Source organism: Ornithorhynchus anatinus, chromosome X1, assembly GCF_004115215.2.
Source record: "Ornithorhynchus anatinus isolate Pmale09 chromosome X1, mOrnAna1.pri.v4, whole genome shotgun sequence".
NCBI lineage: Eukaryota > Metazoa > Chordata > Mammalia > Monotremata > Ornithorhynchidae > Ornithorhynchus > Ornithorhynchus anatinus.
The window spans coordinates 1,852,461-1,867,552 of record NC_041749.1 but is presented as its reverse complement, the minus strand read 5'-3'; the positions used below and the strand labels follow the sequence as shown (position 1 = coordinate 1,867,552).

Here is a 15,092-nt window from a genome sequence, read left to right as displayed (position 1 = left end):
GGAATTTTAAAGACTCCTATTATTGCAAAGCCAGCCCGAATACATTCTGGCTATGACAAAAGATGCAATTACTATATGCTTAGTTATATGAAATGTGACCTACTTTTTACAAGCTGAGAAAATATTCTGAAAAAATGCTCAATAGGGGGAGTAATTAGTTCCCAACATAGTTAAATTGGACCCTGCAAGTCACTGATAAGTCTAGCATTGACTTCACCTTAAAGTAAGTGTAACGGGTAAACATCCTCCACTTCCCGGTGAGATTGAGGGCAGGTGAGGGTGGTATTCCCCTCTCAGGGTCACACCTGGAGCATTTCCAGTACTCTACCCCTCTTGACTATGGGAGGGAGAATCAAGCAGATGCATAACCATTACATTCCTGACTTGGGCGGGGAGTGGCTGACGTGTGGAAGGAAATCTGCTACAAGTCAAAGCTCACCCATGCTGGGCAGCAGCTGCATGGGAGAGGGTCGAGGGCGGAGACTCAAGTGTACCGCGTGGAAGGAGGCAATGGTAAGTCACTTCTGTATTTTTACCAAGAATACTCTATGGATCCACGACCAGAATGATCGCAGATGGAGGTGGAGCATTCTGGGAGAGATCTGCCTATAACATAGCTATGGGTTGGAGATGACCTGACAGCATAAGACAAGAAATATGTGCTGTGGGGGTGAGGGTGGATGAAGATCAAGTGGTGAAATGGTACCCCTCCAAGTGTGGAGATGATACAGAAAGGAGGAGGAGGGTAAATGTGGGGAATCTTTCTTGCAGGATATATGATTTTAATAAGACTTTGAAGGTGGGGAAAGTAGTGGTCTGTCAGATGTGGAGGAGGAGGGAGTTCCGGTCCATTGGGTGATGTGGACAAGGAATCAGCAGGAAATTAGACAAGATGGAGGTACATTGAGTAGGTTGGCATTTGAGTAGCAAACTGTGTGGAATAGGTTGTAGCAGGATATCAGGGAGACAAAGTAGGAGGGGGGAGCTGATAGAGTCCTTTAAAGCTGATGGTGAGGAGTTTCTCTTTGATGTGGAGGTGGATGGGGAACCTCTGGAAATCCTTAGGGAGGGGGCAAACAGGCTGAGCCTTTTTTAGAAAACTGATCTGGGCAGCAGAGGGAAGTATGGACTAGAGTGGGGAGAGACAGGAGGTGGAGAAGTCAGTGAAGAGGTTGAAGGCAGTAGTCAAGGAGTAGATGATAAATGCTTTGATCAGCATAATAGCAGTTAAGTTGCAGAGGAAAGGGTAGATTCAGCTGTGTTGTGAAGGTAGAACCAAAAGATATGGTGACTTTGGACCTGTGGGTTGAATGAGAGAAATGAGTCAAAGTTGACAACTGAAGTTTGTAAGTTCCTCCTCTAGACTGCAAGTTTCTTTGGGCAGGGAACACGTTTACCGACTCTGTTCTACTGTCCTTTCCTAAAGCCCTTAGTACAGTTCTTTATACACAGTAAATGTTCAGTAAATGCCATTGATTGGTTGTTAAGGGGGTTGACTACAGTGATGGGCAAGACAGAAGGAGGACATGGGACAGGGGGATTGAGGAGAGAGTTAATCATCTGAAACAACTGGAGAGGGTAGTGGGCATGTGAGTCAAGAAGGATGGGGAAATAATGTTGCCAGGCAGAGGAGAGGGCAGAGTTAAAGCAGGTAAGAATGATAGGAGATGGATAAGGTCAATCGATCACTCTATCGATCAGTGGTATCTATTGAGTTCTGTTTGCAGAACTCTATACTAAGGAGTTGAGCGAGTACCAAACAGCAGAGTTATTAAACACGTTCCCTGCCCATAAGGAGCTTAAAGTCTAAAGGGTGAGATAGATATTTACATATATTATGGATATGGACATGAGTGCTGAGGGGACATTTCTAAATTTTCACCTGCAGTACTGTGCAGCTTTTGCACAGGAACAGAGAAAGAAGACTGTGAAAGTGATCCAGGGTTGTGGTTTAAGTGGTACAAGATAGGCAGAGGGAACGGGAAATGAGGGGGTTGAGTTTGGTGGAGAGGGCAGTGTTGAGGGTGTCAGTTTTTAACATCAGGAGAAGGTAGTTTGGGTGGGGGGAACATATAATTCTCTGACATCATAGAAGGTTCAGAGAAGAGCAACCAATAGACCTAGGGAATGGTGATTAGACTGTGAGCCCATCATTGGGCAGGGATCGTCTCTACCTGTTGCTGAATTGTACATTCCAAGCGCTTAGTGCAGTGCTCTGCACATAGTAAGCGCTCAATAAATACTACTGAATGAATGAAAAGCTTCCTTATAAAGATAGACAGGAATACATAAGATTCTGTAGTTTGGTAAGTCTCTGACTGAGAGGAAGGATAATTAAGCTGTATGAAATATTGAAAGCTGGGGCTAAAGTCTACTCAGTATTGTTGATCAACATATTTAATGACTTCAGATGCTTGAAGGTGGTTTCCCAGGAATTGTGTTGGCAGAAAATATTAGTTCACGAGAAGTTGGATGAATTCATATGAGGGACCCATAATGGTTTAATGTTACCTGGGTTTTTTTCACCCCCAATTCCAGACCAAAAGAGTCCCTAGAATTATTTTAAGAGCATCTTTCACTAGTGGAATGAGCAAGGGCCTGGGAGTCAAAGGCCCTAGGTTCTAATTTTGGCTCCTCCACTTGTCTGCTATAGGACCTCAGGCTAATCATTCAACACCACTGTGCCTCAGTTTCCTCATCTTTAAAATGGGGAGTAATAATAATGATAAAGTGAGCCATTAATACCACTACGTGCCAGGCACTATTCTCATCGCTGGGGTGGATACAAGCAAATCGGGCTGAACACAGTCCCTGTTCCATGTGGAATTCACAGTCTCAATCCCCATGTTACGGATGAGGTAACTGAGGCACAGAGAAATGAAGTGACTTGCCGAAAGTCATACAGCAGACAAATGGAGAAAGAATGTGAACCCTATGTGGGGCATGGACTGCATCCAACCTGATCATCTTGTATCTACCTCAGTGCTTAATACGGTGCCTGACATATTTGCTTAACAAAGGCCATTAAAAAACAATATCCGGACCTGGGCCAGCCTCTGTTGGGTTTTAACCTCCCCCAGTTCTTCTGTTCTTCCAGTGAATGTTTGAGGAACTTTTCTGCTCAGTGCATCCCAAGTTTCTGCACCCTATCTCCGCTTCTACTCTATGATTAAAGTCCTGGCAGCTCCTTGAATATGTAGAGGTCATTGTGGGACTTAGTAGAGTGCTCTGCACATAGTAAGCACTCGATAAATACTAGTGAACTAGCCTTGAATCCCCATCCCAGGAAGCTTGTGGAAGAGACTATTCCTTCTCATGCCCATGACTACCCAGGTCCACTGAGGTTCTTGAGGACTGGGGAGAGGGGAGACAGGGACTGAGTGACTATTTTTTTTTTTTTTAGATGATCTGAGAAGTAAGGTGAAGTAAGGACTGGGGTGGGGAGAGACCAGAGGCAGGGAGTTCAGCAAGGAGGCTGATAGAGCTGTCAAGGTGGGTGATGATAAGTGCTTGGATCACCGTGGTAGCCCTTCGGTTGGAGAGGAAAGAGCAGATTCTGGAGTTGTCGTTAAGGTAGAACTGACGGGATTTGTCGACAGTCTGAATGTATGGATCGAATGAGAGAGAAGAGTGAAGGATAATGCCAAGGTTATGGCCTTGTGAGTCAGGGAGGATAGTAGCATATCTACAGTTATGGGAAATAATAATAATAATAATGTTGGTATTTGTTAAGCGCTTACTATGTGCCGAGCACTGTTCTAAGCGCTGGGATAGACAGAGGGGAATCAGCTTGTCCCACGTGGGGCTCACAGTCTTAATCCCCATTTTACAGATGAGGGAACTGAGGCACAGAGAAGTTAAGTGACTTGCCCACAGTCACACAGCTGACAAGTGGCAGAGCTGGGATTCGAACTCATGAGCCCTGACTCCAAAGCCCATGCTCTTTCCACTGAGCCACGCTGCTTCTCTAGACAAGAGACAAGACAAGACAAGAAGACAAACAAGAAAGACAAGAAAGACAAGAAAGACAAGAAGCATGGCCTAGTGGAAAGGCCACAGGTATTGTAGTCGAAGGACCTGTGTTCTAATCCTGGCTCTGCTACTTGCCTTCTGTCAGTCACTTAATGCCTCTGTGTCTGTTTGCTCATCTGTCAAATGAGGATTCTCCCTCCTACTTAGATTGTGAGGTAGGGAAGCAGCATGGTCTAGTGGTTAGAGCACGGTCCTGGGAGTCAGAAGGACCTCGGTTCTAATCCCGGATTTGCCACTCGTCATCTGTGTGACCTTGGACAAGTCACTTCACTGGGCCTCAGGTACTTCCTCTGTAAAATAGGGATTAAAACTGTGAGCCCCTTGTGGTACAGGGACTGTATCCAACCTGATTAGCTGGTATCTACCCTGGGGCTTAGAACAGTGCTTTACACATAGTAAGGGTTGAACAAATACTATTATTATTAATAATAATAACAGGGAATGGTGTCTTACTTAATTATCTTGCTTCTACCTCAATGCCTAGAACAATGCTTCTTCGTATCTACTGTTGCTGACAACTACATCCCATCAGCAAAGTACAGGGGTTCCTATAGGAGAAAACCAATGCCCCTCCCCGCCAAAATAGGGAAAGAACCCACCTCTCACCTCAGTACAATTACCAATCCAAGAACGAAATGATGCATCAAGATGTCCACAACAATGCAATTTACTGGCTCGTTCGTACACTCCTTTAGGGACCGGTGGACTCTGGTCCACAGAGCAAAGACCGCTGCTGCTTTTATACTTTCCAGAACTCCTTGCCCCTCCTCCATTCCACCTTTAAGGTGGGCATCCATGGCCTCTGATGTCAGTCTGGGTGATCCAGGGTAATCCTGAAGTTTGTCCGCATATTTCTGGGTGTCCTCTGGTTGGGAGTCTGTTCAGTTCTTGCAAAAGCGTTAGGGTTAGATCAGCTAGTATGATCTCCTTGGGCTGATAGTCCAGGGGAAGCGTTCCTATCCCTTCAATATTGCCAATCTCAACAGTTTTCCTGGTGATGATGGGTTTATCTATTCTTTGTTTTAGCTCCATTGTCCATTCTAGAGAAGCAGTGTGGCTCAAAGGAAAGAGCATGGGCTTACGAGTCAGAGGTCGTGGGTTCTAATCCCGGCTCCGCCACTTGTCTGCTGTGTGACTTTGGGCCAGTTACTTTACTTCTCTGTGCCTCAGTGACCTCATCTGTAAAATGGGGATTAAGATTGTGACTGTGTGAATGGTACAAGCTGATGACCTTGTATCTACCCCAGCTCTTAGAACAGTGTTCAGCCCACGGTAAGTGCTTAACAAATACCAACATTATTATTATTATTATTATTATTATTATTATTATCCTAATCCCATCCTCTTACTTTTGTGTAGCTCCTGGTACCTACCTTTTTGTGTTACTGCCAGAAACTCCCCCTTCCCTCCTCCTCCCCCACATTCTCCTGCTCCTTGCAATATTCCCCAGTTGTACAGTTTGAATTTGCCAACATTGGCCATAGTAACCCCCTCCAACCTCAAACATCTACCACAATTATATTATTCTTATATCCCACCCAGATTTTAGGACAGACTGTTAAACAGAAATCTTCTGCACTAGTGGCTCGATTATTCACTTTAAAAGGAAGATAGATTTTAATATCTAAAATCAGTATGCAAGTCTGAAGGATTAAAGAGTCCTATTTAATGCAAACCATGACATTAACCATTAGAGTTTTTTGTTATTTCAAGAGTGGTAAATTATTTCAAGAGGCTTTGAGGTAATTTTTTTTAAACGTAAAAGCTATGTCACTAGATAGGGTTGCCAACGAAAAAAAATCGAGAAATAAAACCGGTAAAAACATGATTTGTCACGTTATCTTCTTCAGGAGTTATCTGATTAGGGTTTTTTTTAAAAAAAGTTACATGCAGAATGTTTGCACTGTAGTAAATCTAGCTCAATAACACTTAACATGAGTATTCCACTGCACAGTACCTATAGAACATTCAAAGAGCCTGCTTAGATTGTGGTTAATGCAATTTAATCAGTGCTGGAATGAACCAGTAGAGCGCAGTCTCTACCCACTTCTAAATGCTGTCTGCTAATTTCCTCTTTCGACATCTTCCAGAAAAGAAAAAAATGAAAGGCCAAAGATATTTTTATGCTAATTCTCACCACTAGGTCTTTGAAGCTATCGTTTTAAACTCAGTGCTCACTGGAAAAGTCACTTTGGGACTGTTTACTGAATACAGCCCATGGCTCCAAAGTATTTTTTCTAAATTTGAATTCAAGCAGCTTTAGTTAGATGAAATTTTAGATCAAGTAATAATAATAGCAATAATGATGTTGGTATTTGTTAAGCGCTTACTATGTGCAGAGCACTGTTCTAAGCGCTGGGGTAGACACAGGGGAATCAGGTTGTCCCCCGTGCGGCTCACAGTCTTCATCCCCATTTTACAGATGAGGTAACTGAGACCCACAGAAGTGAAGTGACTCGCCCACAGTCACACAGCTGACAAGTGGCAGAGCCGGGATTCGAACCCATGACCTCCGACTTCAAAGCCCGTGCTCTTTCCACCGAGCCACGTTGCTTCTCCATGATGTTTATTAAGCATCTACTATATGCCAAGCACTTGGGTAGATGTAGAATAATCAGATCAGACACAGTCTCTGACCCACATGGGGCTCACAGTTGGTTAAGCAAATATTTTATCCCCATTTTAGAGAGATGGAAATTGTGACTCAGAACAAGTTGTGATTGAATTTCTGTGCCTCAGCTTCTTCATCTCTAAAATGAGGATTAAATACATGTTCTCCTTCCCTCTTAGAGTATGAGCCCAATGTGGGATGGAGAATGTAACTGATATATTATCGTACCTACCCAAGCGCTTAATACAGTACTTCTCGCATAATAGATGCTTAGCAGAAGTCCATCATTATCATTATTATTCAAAAAGCTCATTTAGTTTGTGGAAGAAAATGGGGAAATGACTTAGCTGAACCTTTAAGTGCTACCATTTTGCTCAGGCTTCTCTGTCTGGGATTGGGCAAGAGTGAATAGAGAGGGTGAGATGAAGCAATGTTACACCGGCTTCCTCCTCTGAATGCCAGGTCACCAGATGCATGCAAAATCAGGATAACCAGTGTGGTCTAGTGGATAGAGCATGGGCCCAGGAGTCAGAAGGGTCTGGGCTCTTATACTGCTTGGTCTTTATGGTATTTGTAAAGTGCTATGCGCCAGGCATTATAATCAGGTTGGACACAGTCCATGTCCCATATGGGGCTCACAGCCTTAATCCCTCTTTCACAGATGAGGTAATTGAGAAACAGAGAAGTTAAGTGACTTGCCCAAGGTCATATAGCAGTCAAGTGATTAGACTGTAAACCCGTGATTAGACTGTAAGCCCGTCAAAGGGCAGGGACTGTCTCTATCTGTTACCGATCTGTACATTCCAAGCGCTTAGTACAGTGCTCTGCACATAGTAAGCGCTCAATAAATACTACTGAATGATTGAATGAAGTGGAAGAGCCAGGATTAGACTCAGGACCTTCTGGCTCCTAGGCCCGTGCTCAATCCACTAGGCCATGCTGCTTCTATTTAATGGTAACAAATACCATTTAAAAAAAATAACAGCAGACTCTGATGGACCCACACCCTCTCAACCCCAAAGCATTTATGTCCATATCTGTATTTTATATTAATGTCTGTTCTTCTAGACTGTAAGCTCATTGTGGGCAGGGAATGTGACCATTTATTGTTATATTGCACTCTCCCAGGTCTTAGTACAGTGCTCTGCACACAGTGCTCAGTAAATACACGCGGCCCAGTGGCAAGAGCATGACCTTGGGAGTCAGAGGATGTGAGTTCTAATTCCAAGTCTGCCACTGGTCCGCTGTGTGATCTTCGGCAAGTCACTCAACCTCTCTGTGCCTCAGTTACCTCATCTATAAAATGGGGATTAAGACTGGGAACCCCATGTGGGACACCTGATTACCTTGTATCACCCCAGGGCTTAGAACAGTGCTTGGTGCATAATAAGCACTTAACAAATACCATTATTATTATTATTATTATTAATAAATACAATTCCATTAATGAATGAATGCCCCCTGCTTGGTGGTCCGAGATTTGGTCCAACTTGTGCAGCTCCCTTCACAAACCTCTCCTGACTCTCCAAGGCAATGATTTCAACCTAGTCTTGTCCCATTCATCCTACCCTGCCCCAAACTGTTCAAGGAGCAGCCCGCAGAGCTGGAATCCCACTTGGTTTCCCTGTACATCTGTGGATGAGCTGGTCAGGGTCAGCGTTCCTCTTTGTCGAACAGTGCCGAGTTCCTGGATGCAGAGTGGAGACCTTCCCAGGGACTTCTCTGTGCACGGGAGATTAAGGAGGTGTGGGCGGAAGGAATAAAAAGAACTTGAAAAGGAGGAAAAGCGAAGTATCACAAGAAGGATGAAAAAAGGGTGATAAAACATGAGGAAAAGGGAAGTTAGGGATTGGCCTGAGGAGGGGGGAGAGCCATAAGAAGAAGAAGGTGCCAAACAGAAATAAAGGGAAAACAAGACACAGGGAAAAGGAGTGGATTCATCCTGTCTTCCTTCAGCAACTGCTATTTCAATCACTCCACCAATTTTTCCTAAACTCTTTGAGTCCCGAGTACCTCCACACCCTCCCTCCCCTTCTCCCTCTAGATCCTGATGATCTCTTTGTTGGTGTAACCCATTTTAAAGGAGCACCCATTGTGTGTGTGTATGTATGTGTGTGTGTGTGTGTGTGTGTGTGTGTGCGTAGAGAAAAAAATTAATTAGTACAGAAATGAATTTTTAAGAACTGAAAGTACCTGCTAGAAATGCTGTGAGTTTGGGATTGTGTAATCCGACTCTCAGTTCTTTCCTAGTCCTGCTCTCTGGCTCATCCTTCTGCCCCACCTGCATTCTAGCACCTGGGTCACAGGTCCAGTGGTGCTTTTTGAGGGTGCCATGGCAAAAGGGATGAGGAAAGGAGCTGCCTTGAGTTTCAGTCCTGATGTCCTTCCTAGGCACTCAGAGAGGGGAAAAAAGCCTTTCATCTTCACTCTGACCCCAAATCCCATTGACCCCTGACCTTGAAGTCACCCTTCCCTGATTCCAACCCAATCCATCCAAGAGGCTCAGGAAAGATTTTGTAGTATAGGGTAAAGAACTCTATATGAATTTTTCAGTACAGCCAAATTTGCCAAGTAATTTCCGGAATCCAGATCTACTAATAGAACACAGTGCTTTTGTGAGGTTTAGCAAAGCCACCTAGATATCTCAGTTCTGTTCTCCACACTTTTCCTGTATGAGGCATGCTGGAAAGATCACACCCTCTGAGCCGCAAAGTGGTCTGAATATGCACTGTGAATCTGGGAGCATCCGATCGATGAAATTCTTCCGTAATCAATCCAGGATTACTCCGGCTAGGATCTAGTTGGAAGGTAAAAGAAAGAGACACCTCAGTAACTGCCGCAGTCTGATCTTTCACGCTTTTTCTCAGTGATGGAGATGATGGTGGTGTCTATGAGATCTGGTAGCATTTTTTTTTAATTGCTTAATGCTTATTGTATGCCAGACTCTACTAAGAACTGGGGTAGAAACAGTTAATCAGGTTGGACATAGTCCATGTTCCAAGTGGGGGTCACAGTCTTAATCCTCATTTTACAGATGAGGTAACTGAAGCACAGGGAAGTTGAGTGACTTGCCCAAGGTGACACAGCAGTAAGCCTGGTTTGGGCAGGGTTTGTTTCTCTCGATTGCTGAATCGTCCTTTCCAAGCATGTGGTACAGTGCTCTGTACACAGTAAGTGCTCAGTAAATACAATTGAATGAATGACACATGGTGGAGCTGGGATTAGAACGTAGGTCCTTCTGACTCCCAAGCCCATGCTCTTTCCATTAGGCCATGCTTCTTCTCTTGCATTTTAAAAAATAATAATATAATTTTATAATATGCAATTCATTACAATATATTATTATAATTCAGAATAATGTGAATTATTTATATTCACATTAACTCTACTATCTACCCCCAGCAGACTGTTGAGTGGAGATCTGCCAGAGCTCAAACCCAACTCAGTTTACTGTGGAGATCTTATTAATGATCGTTTGATCAGACTCAGACTGATGTTCATCCCCCTGTCTCGGGCAAGAGCCCACCAAAATCCTCCTCATCAAGAAGGGAGCCTACAGAAAACAATAGTGTATTCTTTCTGTTGGCAGCACATTGTAAATAGAAAAGCAGTCACACTTCACGGCACAGCCCATGCGAAGGGCGGACTGGGCAATTATCCAGTTTATTTGCTCCAGAGACAAACTTCCCGACTGGAATTTTTGGTCTGCATGATCTGATTGGACTAAATCAACAGGGTCAAACAGAAAATTTCCCAGTTCTCCACTTCATTTTGATGGGGCTTACTTGGAATAGGGTCTTCCCGGTGCCTCCGTACGAGCCCGATTTACAGAACGTCTGTACCTGCACACAGCTGATCTTGGCAAGGTTATCGTCAGTGCTCTTCTGTGTCGGTGCCTGCACAAGCCCAGTCTCTGTGACATCACTCATTTGTGTCCATATGTCTGTACCTGAACGGGCCTGATCTCAGGGAATGTGTCTGTCCGTCGTTTTGTCCTCTCCCAAGCACTCAGTACAGTGTTCTGCACACCGTAAGCACTTAATAAATACGATTGACTGACTCAGTGATGTCATCATCTGTGCTCTTCTGTGTCTGCACCTGCACGTGCCTGATATCAGTTCTGCCATTCGTCTGTGTTTCTGGGACAACACCTGTGGAGTCTTGACAGTTATATGTGAACAGGAAAACAAATAGAGTGGAGATTCTCCCTCGAAACATCCCTTCTAAATCTGATTCCAACTGGAGTGCATAAAAAACTTTTTCCCTTAATTTAGAAACTGGCTTTTGAGGGAGGGGAAGACAAGTGGTTAGGCAAGGAACAGATCCCATGGTCATACGTAGCTGGGGAGAAGTTTCTAGAGAGAGGATAATAATGTCTCCAGGGTTAGGACTGAGTCTGTTTCAATATTCTGCACCACTTCTAAGGCATTGTGGGTGCACAATGAATGTTAAATAATAATTTAATGTTTTTATTAATGACAAAGGAGCAATCAGTATGTTAATGAAACTTGCAGATGATACTAAACTGAGAGTTATTACAAACACCAATTAGGAAAGACAGACAATAGAAAGGGACAAAAGGAGGGAAAGTTACAACAAAGCAGCTTCTGTTTGGCAAAATGCAAGCAGATGCACCTGCGAACATACCGTATGGGGGAGAAACCCAGAAGGCAGCAACAGTGATGAGACCTCGGAGCCAGCATATATTGGATTTTAGTTTCCAAAGCACCATCACTTTGGACCAGGACAAAGAGAAATTTGCAAGTAGCAAGAATTAAGAGGGCAGAGGAGTAAAGGGTCATAGCTTTTCTTTCTCCTGCAAGCAACCCATTCCTGGACTGTTGGATAATAATAGTAATGATTATGGTACTTGTTAAGCACTTACTATGTGCCAAGCACTGTTCTAAGCGCTGGAGAAAATACAAGGCAGTCAGGTTGGATGCAGTCTTTGTCCCACATAGGGCTCACATCCTTAATCCCCATTTTACAGATGAGGGAACTGAGGCCCAGAGAAGTGAAGTAACTTGCCCAAGGTCACACATCAGATAATTATAATAATTTTGGTATTTAAGTTCTGAATATGTGCCAAGCACTGTTTTCAGCACTGGGTAGATACAAGGTAATCAGGTTGTCCCACTCGGGGCTCAGATCTTAATCCCCATTTTCCAGATGAGGTAACTGAGGCCCAAGGAGTTGAGTGACTTGCCCAAAGCCACACAGCTGATAAGTGGTGGAGCCAGGATTAGAACCCACAACCTCCGACTCCCAAACCCATGCTTTTTCCACTGAGCCACGCTCCTTCTCATGTGTGGCAGAGCCGGGATTAGAATCTAAAACCTGTGACTCCCTTCTGACTTCTGACTCCCAGGCCCATGCTCTTTCCCCGAAGCCAAATGGATCATCTTTTTCAGACACAGCTCAGCCCCAGCTTTAAACAAAAACAATCTATTTCTTCCTCTATAAAACAGAAACTCCAAAGTAACAGTAGCGAGAACACTAGTAGTAATATCAGTAATAGCTGTGGTATTTGTTCATCACTGTTGATGCCAAGCACTCTACTAAGCATTGTGTTAGATATCAGGTAATGGAGTCTCGCATGGAGCTCACAGTCTAAGAAGAAAGTACTAATAGTATTAATAGTACGTTCCTTAATGGTTCTCACATCCCTTCTCTCTCCATCCCTAGGGACTTCAATATCCATATGGATCTTCCTCTGCCCACTTTCTTTCACTCCTAAACTCCACTGACCTCCTGCTCCATCCCACCTCTGCCATTCACCAACTTGGACACATACGCAATCTCATCATCTCTAGTTAGTGTACAATGTCTACAGTCACTAACTCTGAGATGCCTCTTGTCTTTTGCTGTCAAGTCGCTTTGACCCATAGCACTCCATGGACATGTCTAACCCAGAAGGCCCCACCTCCATCTGCAATCAGTAATCTTGAGTCTCCGTCTTCGACTCTCTCTCATCTTGCTGTGCCCTGAACGGGTGAGTTTCGACTTTTAGCGGATTGCCTTCCTCTCGCTAGCCACTGCCCAAGGTGGGAATGGAATGGGTATGCCTCTGCTTGACTCTCCTTCTGGTAGCCTGGTAGAGTACTGGAAATGCTCCAGATGCAGTTCTGAGAGGGGCAGAATCCCTCTATCAGACCAAAATCTCCTGGCCTGCTTTCTCTCTCAACCACACCCTCCCCACAAATCTGTCCTTTACCCCCACAGAGACTTCTGATCTTTTAACCCCCATACAATTTTCCCAGTCATCATATCCTATTTTGCCTCCATAACCAAACTACCCTCTCTTGACAATCAAATTGACGCCTCAACACCACCTTCTCTAATGAACTAAACTCACTCACTCCCCTATCCCTTCGCCGATCTCATACCACTAACCCACAGCCTTGGATCAACTCCCCATTCTACTTCCTTCACTTCTGTGCACAAGCCACAGAATGCTGCTGCCGTAAATTCAAATATAAAACTGAAGTCATCCACCTCATGTTCATCCTTGAGTGCTTTAACTATGCCTTCTCCTTTGCCTGGCAAAGCTATTTTTCTTTCCCTTATTGATTTCCCATGTCATTTGCCCTCCCCAGTTATTTCAGTTATTTATAATTCCCTCCTCCATTCTCCTGCCCACCCCACCTCCTTCCTTCCCCATCTCTTTCCTCTAATGATCTGGCACCATAATTGATTAAGAAAATTGAAATGATCAGATGTGAGATCCCTAAAATCTTCCTGGGCCCTCTTCGGCCCCACCCTCCTCCTGCCCCTCCTTCAGCTCTTCCATCTTTCCCATCGGTACCTCAAAAGGAGATATTCTCTCAAAATCAACCCTCTCCACCTGTGCCTCTGATGTCATTCCTTTGGACCTTCTCATAGTGCTTGCCCCCACCCTCCTTCCTACCTGACCACTATCTTCAACTGCTCACTTTCCAAAAGCTTGTTCTCCACTCTTTTCAAATATACTTGTGTCTCCCCTAACCTAATAAAATCCCTCACTTGACTCCACGGCTCCAGTTATCGACCCATTTCCCTTCTACCATTCCTCTACAAACTCTTTGGTTGAGTTTTCTATGACACCTGCCTCCACCTCTTCTCCTCCATTTCTCTCCTTGACCCCTTGGCTTCTGCTCCCTTACTCTACTGAAACTGTCCTCGCAAAGATTACCAGTGATGTCTTTTTTGCCAAATCCAACAGCCTTTACGACATCCAAATCCTCCTCTACCTCTTAGCTGCCTTGGCCACTATGGAACACCCTCTTTTCCTGGAAACATTATCCAACCTCGATTTCACTTACAATGTCCTCCCCCGGTTCTTCTCGTATCTCTCTGACCACTCCTTCTCAGTCTTTCTCACAGCCCCTCCCTCTGCCACCCACCCCTTAACTGTGGGAGTTCCTCAAGGTTCAGTTCTGTGCCCCCTTCTATTCTGCATCTATACCCACTCCCTTGGAGAACACATTTGGTCCCATGGCTTCAACTACCACCTTCATGCAGATATTTCTCAAACCTACATCTCCAGCCCTGATACCTCCATCTCTGCAGTCTCAAATTTCCTCCTCCTTCAAGACATCTCTACTTGGATGTCCCGCCATCACCTCAAACTTCTCATGTCCAAAACAGAACACTTTATCTTCCCACCCAAACCTGTCCTTCACCTGACTTTCCCAACACTATAGGCAGCACCACCATCCTTCCTGTCTCACAACCCCGTAACCTTGACATTATCCTTGACTCCTCTCACTCATTCCACCCACATATTCAATCTAATCACTAAATCCTTTTGTCTCTTTCCAGTCTGCTACAACGTTAATCCAAGCACTTATCCTATCCCACCTTGATTACTTTATCAGTCTCCTGCTGACTTCCCTGCCTCCTCTCTCTCCCCACTCCTGTCCATACTTAGCTCTGCTGCCTGGATCATTCTTCTATACAAATGTTCAGTCCATGTTTCTCCAGTCCTCAAGAACCTTCAGTGGTTGCCTATCTACCACCACATCAAACAGAAACTCCTTACCATCACCTTTAAAACCCTCAATCAGTTTGCCTCCTACTATCTCACCTCACAACTATCCTACTACAACTCAGCATGTGCCATTTGTTCCTCTAATGCTAACCTTCTCACTGACCTCTTGCCCACCTCCTGACTCTGGCTTTGAATGTCCTCCCTTTCCATATCTGACAGACAAGAACTCTCACCCTGGCATTTAAAGTCTTATTGAAGGCACATCTCCTCCAAGTGGCCTTCCCTGACTAAACCCTCTTTTCAGTTTCTTCCACTCCTTTCTGCAATGCCCTGACTTGCTCCTTTTATTCATCCCCCTCAGCCCCACAACATTCATGAACATAGACATAATTCATTAATATGAATATCTATCTCCCCCTCTAGACTGTAAGCTTGTTGTGGGCAGGGAATGTGTCTGTAATATTGTTAGAATGTACTCTC

The 15,092-nt window shown here is 44.4% G+C and overlaps 1 long non-coding RNA gene across 1 annotated transcript; it reads right to left on the bottom strand.

Annotated features, from left to right (window-relative positions):
- Window positions 1-9,155: 9,155 nt before the first annotated feature.
- LOC114806302 lies at window positions 9,156-10,515 on the bottom strand. Its single transcript, XR_003754332.2, has 2 exons — window positions 10,429-10,515; window positions 9,156-9,440 (listed from the first exon to the last, which is right to left on the bottom strand). It is a non-coding gene; the product is annotated as an uncharacterized LOC114806302 (long non-coding RNA).
- Window positions 10,516-15,092: the final 4,577 nt, after the last annotated feature.